The 22,784-nt window shown below is 41.7% G+C and overlaps 1 non-coding gene across 1 annotated transcript; it reads left to right on the top strand.

Moving 5' to 3' along the window:
• Nucleotides 1-21,316: 21,316 nt before the first annotated feature.
• On the top strand, nt 21,317-21,424 carry LOC112704655 (small nucleolar RNA R71). Its single transcript, XR_003155269.1, has one exon. It is a non-coding gene; the product is annotated as a small nucleolar RNA R71 (small nucleolar RNA).
• The last annotated feature ends 1,360 nt before the right edge of the window (nt 21,425-22,784 follow it).

Below are 22,784 nucleotides of genomic sequence, written 5' to 3' on the forward strand. Positions count from 1 at the left end.
GGTTTGGTGCTAGCTAGTTTTGAGAATAAGTCCGCCCTTGTGTTCCATTCCCTAGGGACGTGTTGGATGGTTATTTGTTCAAATTCCTTTATCAATTCCTTTACCTTGGTTAGGTATTGTTGAAGGAGGGGGTCCCGGGCTTGTTAATCCCTGTTGATTTGGGAGCTAACTACTTGGGAGTCGCTGCAGATTTCTAGTGCTTTTGCCCCGAACTCCTTGGCTAACATTAGTCTGGCCAGGAGGGCCTCATACTCGGCTTGGTTGTTTGATATCAGAAACTCGTATCGAACGGATTGTTCGATGTCAATTCTGTTCTCATTTTCTAGTATTACTCCGACCCCTCCCGAGTTGGTGTTGGACGAGCCGTCCACATGTAGTTTCCAGATTTCCACTGTGGTACTTCCTAGGGTTATTTCAGCGATGAAGTCTGCCATGGCTTGTGCTTTGAGTGCGTTTCGGAGCTCGAAGTCGACCTGGAATTGAGATAGTTTGACAGACCATGCCAGCATTCTTTCTGCTAGATCTGGTTTTTGCAGTACTTCTCGTACTTCCTGGTCGGTTTAGACCGTAATGGGTTGATCCTAGAAGTACTGTCGAAGGCGTCTGGAGGCCGTGAGCAGTGCGAAAGCAAGTTTTTCGAGTTGGGAGTAACGTGTCTCTGTATTTTGGAGGACTTTGCTTATGAAATAGATGGGTCTTTGGATCTTGTGTTTGTCCTCTCGGACGAGTGCTGCAGTTAGGGTTTCTTCCATTATGGATAGATATAGGAAGAGAGTTTCCCCTGTTTTGGGTTTGGAGAGAATGGGGGGGGGGGTTCCACTAGTACCTTTTTAAAGTGTTGGAACGCTTCCTCTCATTCTGTCTCCAATTTAAAGGGGATCCCCTTTTTCATGAGTTTGAAGAAAGAGATGGCCTTTTGGGCCGAGGTGCCGACGAAACGGGACAGGGAGGCCAGCCGGCCGGTCAGTTTCTGAATGTCTTTGAGGTTTCCTGGGCTATTCATCTCAAGGATAGCTTTGCACTTCTCGGGGTTTGCTTTGACCCCGCACTGGGTGATCATGAATCCCATGAATTTTTTGGCTTCCATCCCAAATGCACACTTTGTCGGGTTGAGACACATCTGGTATTTCCTCAGGGTGTTCATTATTAACTCAAGATCACCAATGAGTTGCTCGCCAGACTGGATTTTCGCTAGCATATCGTCAATATAGACTTCTAACTTGGTCTCGACCAAGTTCTAGAATATCTTGGTGACGAGCCTCTAGTAGGTGGCCCCCGCATTTTTCAGTCCGAATGGCATGATCGTGTAGCAATACGTGCCATCGGGAGTTACGAAGGCCGTCTTCTCCTCGTCGGGTGGATGCATGGGTATTTGGTTGTATCCTGAGTAGGCGTCCATAAAGTTGAGGTACTGGTGTCCTAACGCAGCGTCGACGAGTCCGTCGATGTTTGGAAAGGGGAAGGTGTCTCTGGGATAGGCCTTGTTCAGGTCCGTGTAGTTGAGGCACATTCGCCACTTTCTGTTTGCCTTCTTGACTAGCATGACGTTGGCAAGCCAGGTCGTGTAGGGTAGCTCTCGTATAAACCCTGCTTCGAGAAGTGCCTTGACTTGTTTCCTGAGCTCGGCCGCTCGGTCGGGGGACATTTTCCTTCTTCTTTGAGGTACGGGCTTCACCTTTAGGTCCACGGCTAAGCAGTAGCACATCAAGTTTGGGTCTATGCCCGGCATGTCGGCTGGCGTGAATGCAAACAAGTCCCTGTTTCGTTTTAGGAGGTCCATTAAATCTTCTTTTAGGCCGTATGGTAGGTTCCTGTTGATGAACGTGTATTCCTCCTTAGGTTGCCCTATCTGTAGTTTTTCCATGTCCCCTTCTGGTTCCGGTCGGGGTTGGCAGTCCTGGCAGGTGTATTCCTCCTTAGTTTTTTCGCGTCTCGAGACCTTTTGCAGAGGGCTAAGCTTTTGTTGTCGCATTCTATTGCAGTTTCCCGATATCTGTAGATTATTCTGATGGTGCCGTTGTCGGCTTGGAACTCATGAGTAAGAACTTGGTAAAGATTACGGCGGATAGGTCATTGATGGTTTTTCTTCCGAGGATGATGTTGTAGGCGGTGGAATCCTTAAGGACCATGAACTCGGAGAGGATTGTCTTCCTTTGGCTTCCGGTTCCGATGGTGAGTGGAAGCATGATGGAACCGTCCGGTTTAAGAAAGTTATCACCGAGTCCGGTTACCCCGTTGTGGTGGGTGTGTAGGTTTTCGTTCCGAAGTCTAGTTTATTGAAGGTCCCTTTGAAGAGGATGTTGGAGTCTGCTCCGGTGTCGACTAGTATCCTTTTTACGAGCCCTATCCTGAGTTTGGTGGAGATGACGAATAGGGCATCCTGTATCGAGGAGGCGTGCTGGCAATCCTCAGAGGAGAACGTGATCTTCTCTACAGCTATGGAGGTCAGAGCTTGGTTTCTAACAGCCAGGATCTTGAGGTCCTTTATTAGTGCTGATTTTAACTTCTCTAGCGCATATTTTCCTGTGACGATGTTTACGATTATAGTGGGATCCGTTTTTGGATTGTCGATGGGTGTTGGTCGCTGCATCCTGGGGTTGCACCTTTCGTGTTCTGGTGATCTGTCTTTTTCGGCCTGTCTTGGTTCGCTAATGATTTTGGCGAACTCGGGGAGTTTGCCATCTCGGATGGCTTGTTCGAGGGCGTCCTTTAAGTCAAAACAGTCTTGTGTTCTATTGCCATATCCTCGGTGGTAGTCGCTGTACAGGCTCTTGTTGTTGCCCGTCTGTTCTTTTAGTTGTCGAGCCTTCAGAAGGATGCTCCGCTCGGCTATCTGGTGGTAGATTTCAGTAATGGGGGCTAGCAAGGTGTGTAGTTTGACATATTTTTTACCATGGATGGTAGGTTGGCCTTCGCCAGCTTGGGGTGTTCTTTCTGAGTTTCCCTTTGTGGAGATGATGCCGTGGGGCCGTGTTGTCGTGCTGTCATTTGTTGGCGGTTACGACTTGACTCACTTCTTCATCGTTTATGTACTCCCTTGCTACGCTTTGGATCTCATGCATGGTCCATAATGGTTTTGTGGCGAGGTATTTTCGGAAGTCCTCGTTCATAAGACCGTTGGTCAGACAGAGACTCGTGACTGAATCCGTGAGTCCGTCGACCGTTAGGCACTCATCGTTGAACCTGTCTAGGTATTTCCTTGTGGATTTGTCCTGCCTTTGGGTGACTCCAAGCAAGCTGATGGGGTGTTTTGCTTTGGTGATTCTAGTGGTGAACTAGGCCATAAGCTTTCTCGATATATCGTGAAAGTTGGCCATGGACTCGTGAGGGAGGGTGTTGAACCACTTGATCGCAGGTCCAACCAGGGTTACCAGAAAAGCCCTGCATCAGACTGCGTCAGTGGCTCCTTCCAGGTTCATCCTAGCCTTGAAGGCCGTTAGGTGCTCTTGGAGATCTTTGGTTTCGTGCTACTTCATGTCTGTGGGCTTGTCGAAGCCCTTTGGAAGCTTGGCTCTTAGGATTTTGTCGGTGAACGGGGTGGCTCCCATTATCACGTGTTTGCTTTTTGTGCGTGAGTGGCGAGGGCTTGGGGTTTGCTCTTCGGGGATATCCGCCATTCCATCGCGACGTCGCTAGTTCCCACAGATGGCACTAATGTACTGGAAGTCTCCGGTACGGATTGAGAGATGGATCGAAAACTTGCGGGTCGGAACGGTAGTCGGATCGTCTTACTGGAGCAATGGGGGGTGGTACCTGCAAAGACACTCCGCCGCTCAAGTCAGAATGGATCTGAGAGGTAAAAGGCATGTAGAGTTAGGGATGGCAATGGGTCCCCATGGGGGCGGGGACATGTCCCCCGCCCCCCGCCCCCGCTACCCAGAATTCGTCCCCGTCCCTGCCCCATCCCCGTGATGGATAACTGGGACCCCATATCCACCGGGGATCAGAGTCTCCGCGGGTATCCACGGATTTAAAAAAATAAAAAATTCAGAAAAAAAGAAAATTTAAAAAAAAAAGAAAAATAAAGATAATCTACAAATTATCATTACAAGCATACCCTTTATAGCCTTCACAAACTTAAACAGCAACAACTAATATTGTGTCAATTCAATCATCAAACATATTAATAAAATAACCAAAATAAATCTAAATATTAAACTTATTCATCACATTCCAAAAACATAAATCTTAAGCCTTTCTTTCATCATATAATGGCAGTGACAATAGCTTTTGAGTTGTTTGAATCTGCATAAAAAATTGAAAGTTACATAATTTTAAACATTCAATCCCAGTTTCTTCTAGCTACTACATTATTAAAAAACAAACAGAGGCCCATATATGAGGTACAATCACAAGATACTTCTATGAAATTCAAAGAAAATCACAAAAACCGCAAGATACTTAATGAAAAATGCTTCAAGGTAAATGAAATCTAAGGTTGACTTACCGGAAAAAAGAATGGCGAACGGAAAAAAGGATCTTGCTAGACGCTGAGATGGAGACCAGACTGCCTCTATTGAAGACAAAGATGGCGACAGGGAACAATGCCCTTGTCGTAGACGAAAATGGTGACGACGAAGAACGATTGTGCCTCTGCCGAAGAGAATGAAACAAGGCTTGCGATGATGTAGACGTTTCAAGCTCCTCCCGGTGACCTTGAGAGGGAGAGGTGGAAGCCGTGAGAGGGGACAAGGCTCGCGACGACGCAGACGGCGGTGAGAGTGGAGAACAGTGGTAAAGAGAAGAAGAGGATCTGAGAGGGACCAAGAAGGAGAGGCCGAGAGGGAGAGGATTTGAGTTCTGAGAAGGAGAGTGAGTAGTGGCGGCTGAGAAAAAAGAAAGGGTATGGCTTAGGGTTTCTTATATATATATAGGGGTATTTTTGTTATTTCTTATATGTAGGTATTACACGGGTCTCCACGGGGCGGGGACCTTGCTCCCCGTCCCCGCCCCATTTATTTCACGGGTCCCCGTCCCCGCCCTCCACGAGTAAAAAACCTCCCCCAAATCCGTTCTCCGGCGGGTAATTCTCCGCAGATATCTGCCCGCCGGAAAAAATTGCCATGCTTATGTAGAGCGAATAATGTACCTAGAGGTCTAGAATTCCCCTTTATATAGGTAATGGTGATTATCTTATTTTATCTTGTTTAACCAAAATAATTAAAAAGGCGTTTGAATTTTGAATATTGGTTAGAGATTGCAAAGGGTCAATTTAAACTTTTTAAAAAGGGAAAATTGGTTGGACCCGGACAACTGGACTCGGGGGCCGTACCGTGCGTGGAATCTGGAGGTTGGATCCGTAACCAATAGTATGAATACACCTTACATCTTGAGATAGTAAAGAAGTAAAGCACGGGCTTATAGTGCGTTAAGCAGTACTCAAAGTGTATGTAACTAACTGCCTAATCTCTAGGCACAGGATTCGGTGGTCCAGGAATCTTTGGACCACTTAGTGGTCCAAGTAGAAAACATGTTTTTAGAGTTTTTTTATCAATTGTTACGTAGTCCTTGAACTAATTTTAATTACAAATCAACCCCATATATTTTATTTAATTATAAAAATAGTTTTTTATTTTATAAATTATTATTTTATCAATTATCTATTATATTTATTAACAATCAAATACAAAAATAACAACCAATTATATCCTCCATTCATCCTAATAATTCCAATTGATTAAATAATTAACTTTGATCTCGTTACGTTCGTCGTCCATGGCTTCCAAATCGTGTTTCCTTGAAATTCAATCGATTGGTTTTTCAAAACAATCGAATTGAATGATAACTCAATCGATTGGTTTACACTATATCACAAAACAATCGATTGAAAGTTGTAAGGTAGAATGGTAAAAAGCTTATACCAATCGATTGTTTATACTTTCCAATCGAATGAATGCCTCAAAACAATCGATTGTTGTTGTTACTCAATCGATTGAATTCACGAAAACAACATGGATTTGCCAAATACAATCGATTGGAAAGTGATGACATTGAAGTTTTAGCCAAATTCAATCGATTGGTAATGTAATCCAATCGATTGGAAGGTGATGAAGTTGAATGTTTTGCCAATTTCAATCGATTGGTAATGGTACCCAATCGATTGAAATGAAACTGTACACTGAAAATTTATAAATTCACCTTTGCTTCGCATGCTGCAACTAATGCATGTTACATACAAGAAACTCAAAAGCACATAAAATAAAAACAGACAATTAATTGCATGATTGTTCTATTTTAAATTTAATCTGTTTGTCCTCTGATTTTGCGCCACTGAAATACAATCAAGAAAATAATCCATGTTTAAATCAAACGCAGGACCAAGATGCTCAACATTCATAATACCTAATGAAATAAATTATAATGCATGGATCACAATAAAATAGCAATAATCCAAATAAAGTAGTATCAAATGGGTAGTAGCAGGAATATCTATATGGTATGAACTTGTATGAGGAGGAATTCATCAGCCTTGCTTTGATTCCTTCTTTGATTACGTTGTTGGTTACTTGCAAGTTCAATTTTTGTTTTATTATGTCAATTTTGTTTTATTATATGGTTTGAAACTCTTGATTATTCAATTCATTCTTAAAGAAGATGTCCAAAACAAAATACTGAAAGAAGAGAAAGGATGAGCTTGTTATTTAGATTATTTTTTTATTAGTTTAATATTGATGATAATTAATTATAACAAAAGTACATAAGGAGTACATAAGATTAACCATAAAATATTTTTTATAATTTTTTATTTTTATTATCAAATTTATATTTTTGTTAATGTTGGTTTTGGTTCTTTCTTTTATTCTGCTACTACTCATTTGATACTACTTTATTTGGACTATTGCTATTTTATTGTGATCCATGTATTATAATTTATTTCATTAGGCATTATGGATGTTGAGCATCTTGGTCCTGCGTTTGATTTAAACATGGATTATTTTCTTTCAGTGGCGCAAAACCAAAGGACAAACAGATTAAATTTAAAATAGAACAATCATGTAATTAATTGTCTGTTTTTATTTTATGTGCTTTTTAGTTTCTTGTATGTAACATGCATTAGTTGCGGCATGCGAAGCAAAGGTGAATTTATAAATTTTAATTTCAATCGATTGGGTACCATTACCAATCGATTGAAATTGGCAAAACATTCAACTTCATCACCTTCCAATCGATTGGATTACATTACCAATCGATTGGATTACATTACCAATCGATTGAATTTGGCTAAAACTTCAATGTCATCACTTTCCAATCGATTGTATTTGGCAAATCCATGTTTTCGTGAATTCAATCGATTGAGTAACAATAACAATCGATTGTTTTGAGACATTCATTCGATTGGAAAGTATAAACAATCGATTGGTATAAGCTTTTTATCATTCTACCTTACAACTTTCAATCGATTGTTTTGTGATATAGTGTAAACCAATCGATTGAGTTATCATTCAATCGATTGTTTTGAAAAACCAATCGATTGAATTTCAAGGAAACACGATTTGAAAGCCATGGACGACGAACGTAACGAGATCAAAGTTAATTATTTAATCAATTGGAATTATTAGGATGAATGGAGGATATAATTGGTTGTTATTTTTGTATTTGATTGTTAATAAATATAATAGATAATTGATAAAATAATAATTTATAAAATAAAAAATTATTTTTATAATTAAATAAAATATATGGGGTTGATTTGTAATTAAAATTAGTTCAAGGACTACGTAGCAATTGATAAAAAAACTCTAAAAACATGTTTTCTACTTGGACCACTAAGTGGTCCAAAGATTCCTGGACCACCGAATCCTGTGCCATGTTATGTGATGGTCAACACTTTTAGTAAAAAGAAATTGAAAAGTTGACTAATATTAATTCAAATGCAACACAAAAATAAAGAAAAGCTGGTATTACTCTATCAGTTTATTGTAAGGATGATTTTATATAACATAACTCGGGGCAATAAACTGTTAAAGTCAGTTTACACGTTATGATTAGTTTTAAAATTTATGGATTAAATTAATTATACTGTGAAATCTCAAAGACAAAATTGATTCTTATCTTTATATAAAATCGTCTTTATATTTACTCCTACAAAGCTTAAGTTTATAAGAGAGATAATTTATCATATCCTATCAAAATTTTTATAACTGAATATTATTTAGTATCTAATCCTTATTTTGTTTATTTCTCCAAAGCTCTTTTATAATAGACATATTAGATACATAATTATTTATATACTTCTTTAATATATTAATTTTTTAGGGAATATAGATATGACAAGTTATAAATCTTAATGTATCCTTTTGGTTTATGTTTAAGAAAAGTTGCCTTTTTAAGTAAATTATTCCAAAGTTTTTAAATTATATACTATCGAATATGAAATGAATTTATTCATCCTCAGTTCATATACAATTGGTTTTATTTTTTGCTTGCCTAACCTTGCAGACATTAAATAAGCAAAGCCTAACTGCTTTGAAATAGAACTACTAAATGCTAACCAGATTTAATTTAACATGGTGGACAGAAAGAAAAAGACCTACCAACAAACTTAAAAATGGAGTAGAATCATTATTAGTGTATAAGTACGTGGCATTTTATCAACATTTGTTGTACTATTTGTCGAATAAATTAAAATCTTCAATTAAAAAATTTATATACTTACTTTTTGTGAAGAAGATGGAGCTTCCATGCTATGATGAAAAAATAGCAATCGTTCTTTTTGCAAGAGAAAAAAAATCAGCAACCATTTACGTGAATTTTCATAATTATAGTAAATATTTTTATAAAATTTAAAAAATTTGATTGTACTCAATAGTATCCACGTCCTTATACATTACGATATAATATTAACTTTTGGTGTACTCATACCATTTTTAGACATGTAGATTATATTGTACATAAAATTTAATTTTAAATATTATTGTAAATTTTATGTAATTTTATTAGGTTTATTTATATAGTGAAATATTAAAATTTATCCATTGAATTAATGAAAGCACTTGTGCAGAAAATTTTTTTCAGTTTAAGTCAACAAGACTTAAACGACTTAGTCTAAAGTAATTCTTCTTTATTTGATATTTCGATATGAATAATTAATTTCTGGTGAAAAAATACAAAAAATTATTGAAATTTATAATTTTTTATTATCATTTAGTTATTAATTTAATTTTTTTAATTTAATTTTTTAGTCTAATAATTTAATAATATATTTTATTTTATATTTTTAAATATTAATAATAAATTAATGGTTAAAAATAATAAATTTTAATAATTTTCTAATTTTTTTCCTGGTGTATATTAAATTAATTGTATACGCACTTCGTCCATGAAAATGCTAGGAAATTAGAAATGTTTTGGTACTTTTTAAAAAGTAAAGAATAAATTCTCTATTGTTATGTATTATCACATAATATATCTATTGTGCACTATATTAAATTGATTAGTGAAAATTATCACTTCATGCATGAAAATACAATTTCTGTATAAATTGGAACTTAAATTCGGTAGAATCTTCCAAAATTGATTAGAATACTCCCTTTTAAATTTACTAAAAGTTTTGGCAAAGCTTCCTTGTAAACTTAATCACTAAATGTTTCAATTTTTGTTTCAAACGATAATTCCTATGAATAAAATACACAATTTCCTACCTATAAAAATAATAAAAGCAATAATACTTACTCATAATAAGTAATAATAGCATCATAACTGTACAGGATATCTCTTGTACGGGTTGAGGGATGGATCGGAAACTTGCAGGTCGAGGCGGATGCCGGATCGCTTGACTGGAGCAATGGGGGAAAGTACCTGCAAAGACACTCCGACACTCAAATCAGAATGAATCTGAGAGGTATAAGGTGTGAGGAATGAATGAATATCTGGAGGGGCCTGGATTCTCTATTTATAGGTGATGGTGGATGTCTTATCTTATCTTATTTGGTTAAGATAAGGGAGACGTTTAAATTCGAAAGTCGGTTGGGAACTCCTGTGGGCCAGTTCTCGACCTTCCAGAAGGTTTCGATGGGCCGGACCCGGGTGACCGGGTTTAAGGGTCGCCACGGGGTGCGGGATCCGTGTGTCGGGTCCGTAACAGTTGCCCCCGCAGCGGGAGAGCGAGCGAGGTCGGTCTGTCGCTGGGAGGTGTGGTTTTGACCGTTGGTGGCCTTCTTTTATTCTTCTCGGGTAGTCGCCTGATTCTTTTTTGAAGGGAGGTCGGTACGTCGGCCCTGCTTTGTATGGCCGTGCCGAAGTTTTGGTTTGGCCGTTTGGTCTGGCACGACTCTTCTGTGTCCCTGTGCCCGTTGCGTTTTTCGAGGCATTCTTTATTGGTTTTATTTTCTGAGGGGGCATTTATTGTGAGGGGATGTTTTTAAGTGAATTTTCCTTGTTGCCCTTACATTCCTTTCTACTTTTCAGGGTTATTGGCGTCTTTCTGCCCTTTTTGAAACCGTTTTGGCTTTCCTTCTTACTTTCCTAGTTTGTTTCATTTCTCTCTTACCCTCTTTCTGAAAAAATCTCCTTCTCTCTGTTGTGTATAACATTTCTTCGAGTTTGAATTTTCTGCTTCCCTGCTCCATTATTTTCAGGCTCGTTTTCCGCGTTATCAGGTTGGTATCCTTCTCTGTCTCTTATGTGATTTGTGTTTGTCTTCCTTTGCATTTTTGTTTTATGTTTGTTTAGTGTGGGTTAGGATTGTGTCTGGTGTATGATGGTCTCTGTATGGTGGTTCTTGCCTTCCATGGGGTAGTGGGTTTTGTGAGGGGATGAGCGCCACTATTTGGTAGTGCGTAGTGATGTCTATTTGGTTTCTTCCACCATTTTCTGCCGTGAGGTTTGGCTGACGGTGGTGCTCATTGCTGTTTTAGGTATGGCTCGTCGGAGGACTGAGGGTATGAGGGCTCCGGTGGCCCCAGCAGGGGGTGTTCCTTCCCTTTATTCCTGGGTTACTAGTGACGTGTGGGGGACGCCGTCGCGGATGACGGAGGCGGACTTCCAGCGGCTCCGTGATCAGGGGGCTGTTTGTGGGGGTGGCGACGCCGAACGCCATTATGAGCTTTCCCTTCCTGGGGTTGATGAGAGGGTATGCTATACCAACCTCGACTCACTGACCGTTCCGGATTGGATGTGGGTGTACGAGGCGATGTTCACCCGACTTGGCGTGCAACTCCCTTTTTCTCCTTTTGTCCAGCAGCTATTGAGTCGGTGCTCTGTGGCACCGTCCCAATTACATCCGAATAGCTGGGCGGCGATTCGATCTTTCGAGCTTGTGTGCGAGTTTTTGGAGCTTCCTGCCTCGGTGAATGTCTTTCTCTTTCTCTTTTTGTGTACCCTTCCGACTAAGGAGGGGAAGCATAAGAAGGGGTATGTGTCTTTTAGAGCTCTGCCTCATCGTCGGGTCTTCAGTTTGTATGAAGATTCCTTTCATGGGTTTAAGAGTGGGTATTTTAAAGTCCGTCCTGCAAGGGGACATCATCCGTTTTGGTTGACGTTGGAAGGTGAGCGACGGTTCCCCACATATTGGAATTTTGGGGCGGGTCCGTCCGTCCTTACTCGGGTGACGCAGGAGTTCTTGACAACGGAGGATCGGGACGTCACTCTTTTTCTGTGGCAGTTGTTTGGGGAGCGTCCTCTTAATCCCCGGGACGTGATGGGTGATCCCGTCGCTTGTCGGACCTATGTTGGTGTGTGAGAATTTTTTTTCCGTGTTGGGTACTTAGACTTTCCTTTCTCTTTGCAGTTGAGATGGCTGGGGGTTTGACAACTCTTGCGAGGTTGATGGCTCAGTTATCTCAGGGGACTCCTTCGGGTGGTACTCCTTCTACTCCGACCTCGCGGCCTAGCGGTGACACGAGGACTGTCTCTGAGGATCTCACATTGACTGGAGGTGGAACCGAAGGGTTAGGTCGGGGTGTGAGAGCTGATGACGACGTGGTTATGGTGTCGCCGGAGGGTGCTTCTCGTAAGCGAAAGCGGTCAGAGGATGATGATAGTGAGAATTTGGTGGAGGGGGAAGGTGCGGTTCCGTCGGTGATGGATCGCCGTTTCGATGCTCCAACTTTCATCGATGAGTTTCTTATGCCTGGTATGGAAGATTTTTTCTGTGAATGTGATGTGACCTTTCAGGCTAAGTCTCTTTATCATTCCCTTCTTCGTTCTGCTGTGATTGTTCGGAAGGCCGAGCCTGTGATGGCACAGGTGGGCCTTCTGGATAAGAAGCTTCGTCAGTCTCAGGTCGAGGTGGCGAGGCTGAAGGAGTTGCTCGCGGATGCCGAGTCGGGGAAGGAGCAGGCAACGAAGGCATCTGAGGAGTCTGGTGCTGAGATCCTTCGTCTTTTCGAGGTTGAGACTTCACTTTTGTCTCAACTTGGTGAAGAGAGGAGGAAGACTTCGGATGCCGAGTCCCGATCAGCCGTGCTCTTGGCTGATGTTGGTACGTTGAAGGATGAGGTGGCTGGTTTGCAGGCGGAGGTTGTGGGTTTGAGAGAGGAGAAAACTGTGTTGCTTGCTGATGTGAAAGAAGCTATTGCTGCTACCAAGGAGACGATGAGGGCCCAGGCTCTGGTGTTGGCACCTGGAGCGGACGTGTCAATGATGGGAGCTTTTAAGACTGTCCGAGATGGCGAGATTGTCAGCCTTGATTAATTCTTTATTGTGACTTTTCTATTTTGGACTGTTTTGTGTTTTTTGGCCATGTGGCCGTGTAACCGTAAACTCGTGGTTTGGACTTGCTTTTAATATCGTTTAGGCCGTTCGGGCCTTTTTCTATATTCCGTTTTAAGTTGTTCTATTTTTTGGTTATTCGTATCCTTTGTTTGGGACAAACGGACCGTCGTGGGGTTGATTTCTCATGGATATCCGTACTTTGGGCCCGGGGGGGTGATCAGTCCCCCTAGTTGTAGCTGTGTTTTTGTTCCTCATTTAGGGAGAGAAAAATAGCTTAATGGAATTTTATTGATGGTTAGGCCTCGTTAAAACCCTCCATTTATGGCGGCAAAGAGTACTCGATATTGACACTTAAAAATGTAAATAAATAAAAAATGAAATAAAACAAAGGAGAGGAACAATATGTAATGATAGAAGAAAGAAATAAAGTTAAGGGATGACCAAGGGGGGTCAGTCTAGGTGTGGTATCGTCGTAAGTTAGCGGCGTTCTATGTCCTCGGGATTTCTTCACCGTTTAGCCGCTCGAGCTTGTATGCTCCTTTTCCAATCACGGCTTTGATTCTGTAAGGTCCTTCCCAATTGGGGGTGAGCTTTCCTTCCCCCGGGGTCGGGGCTCCGACGTCGTTTCGTCGTAGGACGAGGTCGTTGGGTATGAATTCTCGTCGGATGACGCCGTGGTTGTACCTTAGACTGATTCTTTGTTTTAGGGCTAGCTCTCGGATGTGGGCTATGCTTCTTACCTCGTCGGTGAGGTCTCGCTCTGCTTCTTCGTCGTTACCCCCGACCGTTCTCCTTGGGCTTGGGTCTCCTATCTCTACTGGGATGATAGCCTCCACGCCGTATGTTAGTCGAAAATGGGTTTTTTCCGGTGGTTGATTGGGGGTTGTTCGGTACGACCATAAAACTGACCCGAGTTCGTCGGCCCACAGCCCCTTGGCTGCGTCGAGTCGCTTTTTTAGTCCTTTGACAATTATTTTTTTTGCGGATTCCACTTGCTCGTTTGTTTAGGGGTGTTCTACCGAGCTGAAACGTTGGGATACATGCAGGCCTTCTAGGAATTCTCTGAATTTTCTAACGGTGAATTGGGTTCCGTTATCCGAGATGACGATTTCGGGGATCCCGAACCGGGTTATGATCTGTCGCTAAAGAAATTTTCTGCACTGGGCTACCGTGATGGAGGCCAGGGGTTCGGCCTCGATCCATTTGGTGTAATAGTCTATGGCGACGATGATGTACCGGAGTTGACCGGGCGCCGTAGGGAAAGGCCCGACGAGGTCGATCCCCCAAGTGCCGAATGGCCGCTCTGCCAATATGATGCTGAGCTAGTGAGGGGCGGCTTGGTGGATATTGGCGTGCCTTTGGCATTTGTCGCAGTTTTTTACTAACTGCATGGAGTCTTGGATAACCGTGGGCCAGAAGTAGCCTGCCCTGATGACTCTTTGGGCTAGGGTTTTGCCTCCGATGTGGTGGCCACAACAACTTTCATGGATTTCGCGGAGTATGTACTCCGTGTCCCCGGGTTCGATGCATTTGAGTAGGGGTTGTGAGAATCCACGTCTGTATAGTTGTCCTGCGACGACTGTATAGTTGGCGGCTTCCCTTTTTGTTCGTTTTCCCTCTTTTGGGTCTTCTGGTAGTATTCCGTCGAGGAGGTATTGTAGGATAGGGTGGGTCCATGATCCCTGGTTCGAGAGTGTTAGATAGGCGTTGGTTATTGTCGATATGGATGGTGACTTAATGACTTCCTGAATTAGCGATTTATTACCGTGTCCTGGTTTGGTACTGGCTAATTTGGAGAGTAGGTCTGCCCTGGCGTTTCGTTCCCGAGGAACGTGTTGTATGGTAATGTGTTTGAATCTTTCTTTCAGTTCGTTTACCTTGGCAAGGTATTGTTGGAGTAGGGGATCTCGTGTCTGGTAGTCTCCGTTAATTTGGTAATGTGTTTGAATCTTTCTTCCGTTATGGAGAGGTATAAGTAGAGTGTCTCCCCTGTTTGGGGTTTGGTGAGGACTAGTGGTTTTGCTAGGACTCTCTTGAAATGTTGGAATGCTTTTTCACATTCTGTCTCCCATTTGAAGGGGGCTCCTTTCTTCATCAGTTTGAAGAAAGGGATTGGTTTTTGAGCCGATGCTCCGAGAAAGCGTGATAGCGCCGTCAGACGGCCGGTGAGCTTTTGGATGTCGTTAAGGTTTTTTTGGCTCGTCATCTCAAGGACGGCGTGACATTTTTCCGGGTTTGCTTCAACTCCGTGTTGTGTGATCATAAAGCCGAGGAACTTCCCTGCCTCAATCCCGAAGGCACATTTTGCCGGGTTAAGTCGCATTTGGTGCTTTCGTAGGGTGTTCATTATGACCTTGAGGTCGCTGATGAGTTGTTCGCTGGATTCAGTCTTGGCAAGCATGTCGTCTATGTAAACTTCTAGTTTGCTTCCGGATAGGTTTTGGAATATCTTGTTGACAAGTCTTTGGTAGGTGGCTGGTGCACGAAATTGTGATCAATACTTTTCACAACTCTCATAATCCCCGGTCATGAACCCCAAAAACTTGGTGTTCAATACCATGGCATAAACACAACTTCGCACAACTAACCAGCAAGTGTACTGGGTCGTCCAAGTAATAAACCTTACGCGAGTAAGGGTCGATCCCACAGAGATTGTTGGTATGAAGCAAGCTATGGTCATCTTGTAAATCTTAGTCAGGCAAACTCAATTGGATATGGTGATGAACGAAATAAACATAAAGATAAAGATAGAGGTACTTATGTAATTCATTGGTAGGAACTTCAGATAAGCGCATGAAGATGCCTTCCCTTCCGTCTCTCTGCTTTCCTACTGTCTTCATCCAATCCTTCTTACTCCTTTCCATGGCAAGCTTATGTAGGGTTTCACCGTTGTCAGTGGCTACCTCCCATCCTCTCAGTGAAAATGTTCCTATGCTCTGTCACAGCATGGCTAATCATCTGTCGGTTCTTGGTCAGGCCGGAATAGAATCCAGCGATTCTTTTGCGTCTGTCACTAACGCCCCGCCTGCTAGGAGTTTGAAGCACGTCACAGTCATTCAATCATTGAATCCTACTCAGAATACCACAGACAAGGTTAGACCTTTTGGATTCTCTTGAATGCCGCCATCAGTTCTAGCCTATACCACGAAGACTCTGATCTCACGGAATGGTTGGCTCGGTTGTCAGGCGAGCACTCGGTTGTCAGGCGATCAACCATGCATCGTGCAATCAGGAATCCAAGAGATATTCACCCAATCGAAGGTAGAACGGAGGTGGTTGTCAGTCACACGTTCATAAGTGAGAATGATGATGAGTGTCACGGATCATCACATTCATCAAGTTGAAGAACAAGTGATATCTTAGAACAAGAACAAGCGGAATTGAATGGAAGAACAATAGTAATTGCATTAATACTCGAGGTACAGCAGAGCTCCACACCTTAATCTATGGTGTGTAGAAGCTCCACCGTTGAAAATACATAAGAACAAGGTCTAGGCATGGCCGTGAGGCCAGCCTCCCAATGATCTAAGAACTAGACGTCCAAAGATGATCTAGAGATCTCAAGTGATCAAAAGATCTTTTATACAATAGTAAAAGGTCCTACTTATAGAAAACTAGTAGCCTAAGGTTTACAGAAATGAGTAAATGACATAAAAATCCACTTCTGGGCCCACTTGGTGTGTGCTTGGGCTGAGCAATGAAGCATTTTCGTGTAGAGACTCTTCTTGGAGTTAAACGCCAGCTTTAGTGCCAGTTTGGGCGTTTAACTCCCATTTGGGTGCCAGTTCCGGCGTTTAACGCTGGAAATCTTGAAGGTGACTTTGAACGCCGGTTTGGGCCATCAAATCTTGGGCAAAGTATGGACTATCATATATTGCTGGAAAGCCCAGGATGTCTACTTTCCAACGCCGTTGAGAGCGCGCCAATTGGGCTTCTGTAGCTCCAGAAAATCCACTTCGAGTGCAGGGAGGTCAGAATCCAACAGCATCTGCAGTCCTTTTTAGTCTCTGAATCAGATTTTTGCTCAGGTCCCTCAATTTCAGCCAGAAAATACCTGAAATCACAGAAAAACACACAAACTCATAGTAAAGTCCAGAAAAGTGAATTTTAACTAAAAACTAATGAAAATATACTAAAAACTAACTAGATCATACTAAAAACATACTAAAAACAATGCCAAAAAGCGTACAAATTATCCGCTCATCACAACACCAAACTTAAATTGTTGCTTGTCCTCAAGCAACTGAAAATCAAATAAGATAAAAAGAAGAGAATATGCAATGAATTCCAAAAACATCTATGAAGATCAGTATTAATTAGATGAGCGGGGCTTTTAGCTTTTTGCTTCTGAATAGTTTTGGCATCTCACTCTATCCTTTGAAATTCAGAATGATTGGCTTCTTTAGGAACTCAGAATCCAGATAGTGTTATTGATTCTCCTAGTTAAGTATGATGATTCTTGAACATAGCTACTTATTGAGTCTTGGCTATGGCCCAAAGCACTCTGTCTTCCAGTATTACCACCGGATACATACATGCCACAGACACATAATTGGGTGAACCTTTTCAGATTGTGACTCAGCTTTGCTAGAGTCCCCAATTAGAGGTGTCCAGGGTTCTTAAGCACACTCTTTTTGCCTTGGATCACAACTTTATTTCTTTCTTTTCTCTCTTTTTTTCGTTTTCTTTTCTTTTTCTCTTTTTTTCGATTTTTTTTTCTTGCTTCAAGAATCATTGTAATGATTTTTCAGATCCTCAGTAACATGTCTCCTTTTTCATCATTCTTTCAAGAGCCAACATTCATGAACCACAAATTCAAGATACATATGCACTGTTTAAGCATACATTCAGAAAACAAAAATATTGCCACCACATCAAAATAATTAAACTGTTATAAAATTCAAAATTCATGCAATTCTTTTTCTTTTTCAATTAAGCACGTTTTTATTAAGAGAGGTGATGGATTCATAGGACATTCATAACTTTAAGTCATAGATACTAAGACACTAATGATCACAAGACACAAACATAGATAAACATAAGCATAAAATTCGAAAAACAGAAGAATAAAGAACAAGGAAATCAAGGAACGGGTCCACCTTAGTGATGGCGACTCTTTCTTCCTCTTGAAGATCCTATGGATTGCTTGAGCTCCTCAATGTCTCTTCCTTGTCTTTGTTGCTCCTCTCTCATGATTCTTTGATCTTCTCTAATTTCATGGAGGATGATGGAGTGTTCTTGATGCTCCACCCTTAGTTGTCCCATGTTGGAACTCAATTCTCCTAGGGAGGTGTTTAGTTGCTCCCAATAGTTTTGTGGAGGAAAGTGCATCCCTTGAGGTATCTCAGGGATCTCATGATGAGTGGGGTCTCTTGTGTGCTCCATCCTCTTCTTAGTGATGGGCTTGTCCTCATCAATAGGGGTGTCCCCCTCTATGTCAACTCCAACTGAATAACAGAGGTGACAAATGAGATGAGGGAAGGCTAACCTTGCCAAGGTAGAGGACTTGTCCGCCACCTTATAGAGTTCTTGGGCTATAACCTCATGAACTTCTATTCCTTCTCAATTGAACCGGCTTCCCTCTTGAATCTCTCTTCCATTGGGCGCCCTCTTCACATATGATTGTGAGGACTTGGTCCAACCTTTGATCAAAGTTGACCCTTCTAGTGTAAGGATGTTCATCTCCTTGCATCATAGGCAAGTTGAACGCCACCCTCACACTTTCCGGACTAAAATCCAAGTATTTCCCCCGAACCATAGTAAGATAATTCTTTGGATTCGGGTTCACACTTTGATCATGGTTCTTGGTGATCCATGCATTGGCATAGAACTCTTGAACCATCAAGATTCCGACTTGTTGAATGGGGTTGGTAAGAACTTCCCAACCTCTTCTTCGGATCTCATGTCGGATTTCCGGATATTCACCCTTTTTGAGTGAAAAAGGGACCTCAGGGATCACCTTCTTCAAGGCCACAACTTCATAGAAGTGGTCTTGATGCACCCTTGAGATGAATCTCTCCATCTCCCATGACTCGGAGGTAGAAGCTTTTGCCTTCCCTTTCCTCTTTCTAGAGGTTTCTCCGGCCTTGGATGCCATAAATGGTTATGGAAAAACAAAAAGCAATGCTTTTACCACACCAAACTTAAAATGTTTGCTCGTCCTCGAGCAAAAGAAGAAAGAAGAGAGTAGAAGAAGAAAAAATGAGGGGAAAGGGAATGGCTTTTGTTTTCGGCCAAGAAGGGGAGAAGTGGTGTGTATGTTGTGTGAAGATGAAGGAGTGAAGGAGGGTATATATAGGAGAGGGGGGAGGGTGGGGTTCGGTGAAGTGAGGGTGGGTTTGGGTGGGAAAGTGGTTTTTGAATGGTGAGGTAGGTGGGATTTTAAGAAGGATGGATGTGAGTGGTGAAGAGAAAGATGGGATTTGATAGGTGAAGGGTTTTTGGGGAAGAGGTGTTGAGGTGATTGGTGAATGGGTGAAGAAGAGAGAGAGGGTGGTAGGGTAGGTGGGGATCCTGTGGGGTCCACAGATCCTGAGGTGTCAAGGAAAAGTCATCCCTGCACCAAATGGCAAGCAAAATCTCGTTTTGTGCCAATTCTGGCGTTAAACGCCGGGCTGGTGCCCATTTCTGGCGTTTAACGCCAGCTTCTTGCCCTTTTCTGGCGTTTAACGCCAGTCTGGTGCCCCTTTCTGGCGTTAAACGCCCAGAATGGTGCCAGACTGGGCGTTAAACGCCCAACAGCTAACCTCACTGGCGTTTAAACGCCAGTGGGTGCGTCCTCCAGGGTGTGCTGTTTTTCTTCCTATTTTTCATTCTGTTTTTGCTTTTTTCATTGATTTTGTGACTTCTCATGATCATCAACCTACAAAAAAGATAAAATAACAAAAGAAAATAGATAAAATATAACATTGGGTTGCCTCCCAACAAGCGCTTCTTTAATGTCAGTAGCTTGACAGAGGACTCTCATGGAGCCTCAGGAATGCTCAGAGCCATGTTGGAACCTCCCAACACCAAACTTAGAGTTTGAATGTGGGGGTTCAACACCAAACTTAGAGTTTGGTTGTGGCCTCCCAACACCAAACTTAGAGTTTGACTGTGGGGGCTCTGTTTGGCTCTGATTTGAGAGAAGCTCTTCATGCTTCCTCTCCATGGTGACAGGGGGATATCCTTGGGCCTTAAACACCAAGGATTCTTCATTCACTTGAATGATCAACTCTCCTCTATCAACATCAATCACAGCCTTTGCTGTGGCTAGGAAGGGTGTGCCAAGGATGATGGATTCATCCATGCACTTCCCAGTCTCTAGGACTATGAAATCAGTAGGGATGTAATGGTCTTCAACTTTAATCAGAACATCCTCTACAAGTCCATGGGCTTGTTTTCTTGAACTGTCTGCCATCTCTAGTGAGATTTTTGCAGCTTGCACCTCAGAGATTCCTAACTTCTCCATTACAGAGAGAGGCATGAGGTTTACACTTGACCCTAAGTCACACAAGGCCTTCTTGAAGGTCATGGTGCCTATGGTACAAGGTATTGAAAACCTCCCAGGATCCTGTCTCTTTTGAGGCAGTTTCTGCCTAGACAAGTCATCCAGTTCTTTGGTAAGCAAAGGGGATTCATCCTCCCAAGTCTCATTTCCAAATAACTTGTCATTCAGCTTCATGATTGCTCCAAGGTATTTAGCAACTTGCTCTTCAGTGACATACTCATCCTCTTCAGAGGAAGAATACTCATCAGAGCTCATGAATGGCAGAAGTAAGTCCAATGGAATCTCTATGGTCTCAGTTTGAGCCTCAGATTCCCATGGTTCCTCATTGGGGAACTCATTGGAGGTCAGTGGACGTCCAGTGAGGCCTTCCTCAGTGGCGTTCACTGCCTCTCCTTCCTCCCAAAATTCGGCCATGTTGATGGCCTTGCACTCTCCTTTTGGATTTTCTTCTGTATTGCTTGGGAGAGTACTAGGAGGGAGTTCGGTAATTTTCTTGCTCAGCTGACCCACTTGTCCTTCCAAGTTTCTAATGGAAGACCTAGTTTCAGTCATGAAACTTTGAGTGGTTTTGATTAGATCAGAGACCATGGTTGCTAAGTCAGAGGTATTCTGCTTAGAACTCTCTGTCTGTTGCTGAGAGGATGATGGAAAAGGTTTGCTATTGCTAAACCTGTTTCTTCCACCATTATTGTTATTGAAACCTTGTTGAGGTCTCTGTTGATCCTTCCATGAAAAATTTGGATGATTTCTCCACGAAGGATTATAGGTGTTTCCATAGGGTTCTCCCATGTAATTCACCTCTTCCATTGAAGGATTCTCAGGATCATAAGCTTTTTCCTCAGATGAAGCTTCCTTAGTACTGCTTGGTGCATTTTACATTCCAGACAGACTTTGAGAAATCATATTGACTTGTTGAGTCAATATTTTGTTCTGAGCCAATATGGCATTCAGAGTGTCAATCTCAAGAATTCCTTTCTTCTGACTAGTCCCATTGTTCACAGGATTCCTTTCAGAAGTATACATGAATTGGTTATTTGCAACCATTTCAATCAGTTCTTGAGCTTCAGTAGGCGTCTTCTTCAGATGAAGAGATCGTCCTGCAGAGCTATCCAAAGACATCTTGGATAGTTCAGAGAGACCATCATAGAAAATACCTATGATGCTCCATTCAGAAAGCATATCAGAAGGACACTTTCTGATTAATTGTTTGTATCTTTCCCAAGCTTCATAGAGGGATTCTCCTTCCTTTTGTCTGAAGGTTTGGACTTCCACTCTAAGCTTACTCAATTTTTGAGGTGGAAAGAACTTTGCCAAGAAGGCATTGACTAGCTTTTCCCAAGAGTCCAGGCTTTCTTTAGGTTGAGAGTCCAACCATGTCCTAGCTTTGTCTCTTACAGCAAAAGGGAATAGCATAAGTCTGTAGACCTCAGGGTCAACCCCATTAGTCTTGACAGTGTCACAGATTTGCAAGAACACAGCTAAAAACTGATGAGGATCTTCCAATGGAAGTCCACGGAACTTGCAATTCTGTTGCATTAGAGAAACTAATTGAGGCTTAAGCTCAAAGTTGTTTGCTCCAATGGCAGGGATAGAGATGCTTCTCCCATAGAAATCGGGAGTAGGTGCAGTAAAGTCACCCAGCACCTTCCTTGCATTGTTGGCATTGTTGTTTTCGGCTGCCATGTGTTCTTCTTCTTTGAAGAATTCGGTCAGGTCCTCTAAAGAGAGTTGTGCTTTGGCTTCTCTTAGGTTTCTCTTCAAGGTCCTTTCAGGTTCAGGATCAGCCTCAACAAGAATGCCTTTGTCTTTGCTCCTGCTCATATGAAAGAGAAGGAACAAGAAAATGTGGAATCCTCTATGTCACAGTATAGAGATTCCTTAAAGTGTCAGAGGAAAAGAAGAGTAGAAGACAGAAGTAGAAAATTCGAACTTATCAAAGAAGATGGAGTTCGAATTTTGCATTAAGGGATAGTGTTAGTCCATAAATAGAAGGATGTGAGAAGGAGGGAAGTAATTTTCGAAAATCAAGTAAAAGATTTTGAAAACATTTTTGAAAACACTACTTGATTTTCGAAAATGAAAGTGAAAAAGAAATCAAGTGATTTTTTGAAAAGATTTTGAAATTAGAAATCAAAAAGATTTGATTGAAAACTATTTTGAAAAAGATGTGGTTAAGAAAATATGATTGGTTTTAAAAAGATGTGATTGAGAAGATATGATTTGAAAAACATTTTAAAAAGATTTGATTTTGAAAATTAAAAACTTGACTAACAAGAAAAGATATGATTCAAACATTAAACCTTTCTCAACAGAGAAGGCAACATACTTGAAATGTTGAATCAAATCATTAATTGATAGTAAGTATCTTTGAAAATAGAAAGAAATTGATTTTGAAAAAGATTTGATTGAAAAATTGATTTGAAAAAAAAAGATTTGATTTTGAAAAACTTTGAAAACTTGAAAAAAATTTGATTTGAAAACAAAATCTTCCCCCTTTAGCCATCCTGGCGTTAAACGCCCAGAATGGTGCACATTCTGGCGTTTAACGCCCAAAACTATACCCTTTTGGGCGTTAAACGCCCAACCAGGTACCCTGGCTGGCGTTTAAACGCCAGTCTGTCCTTCTTCACTGGGCGTTTTG

The sequence above is a fragment of the Arachis hypogaea genome, chromosome 7 (assembly GCF_003086295.3).
Source record: "Arachis hypogaea cultivar Tifrunner chromosome 7, arahy.Tifrunner.gnm2.J5K5, whole genome shotgun sequence".
Lineage (NCBI taxonomy): Eukaryota > Viridiplantae > Streptophyta > Magnoliopsida > Fabales > Fabaceae > Arachis > Arachis hypogaea.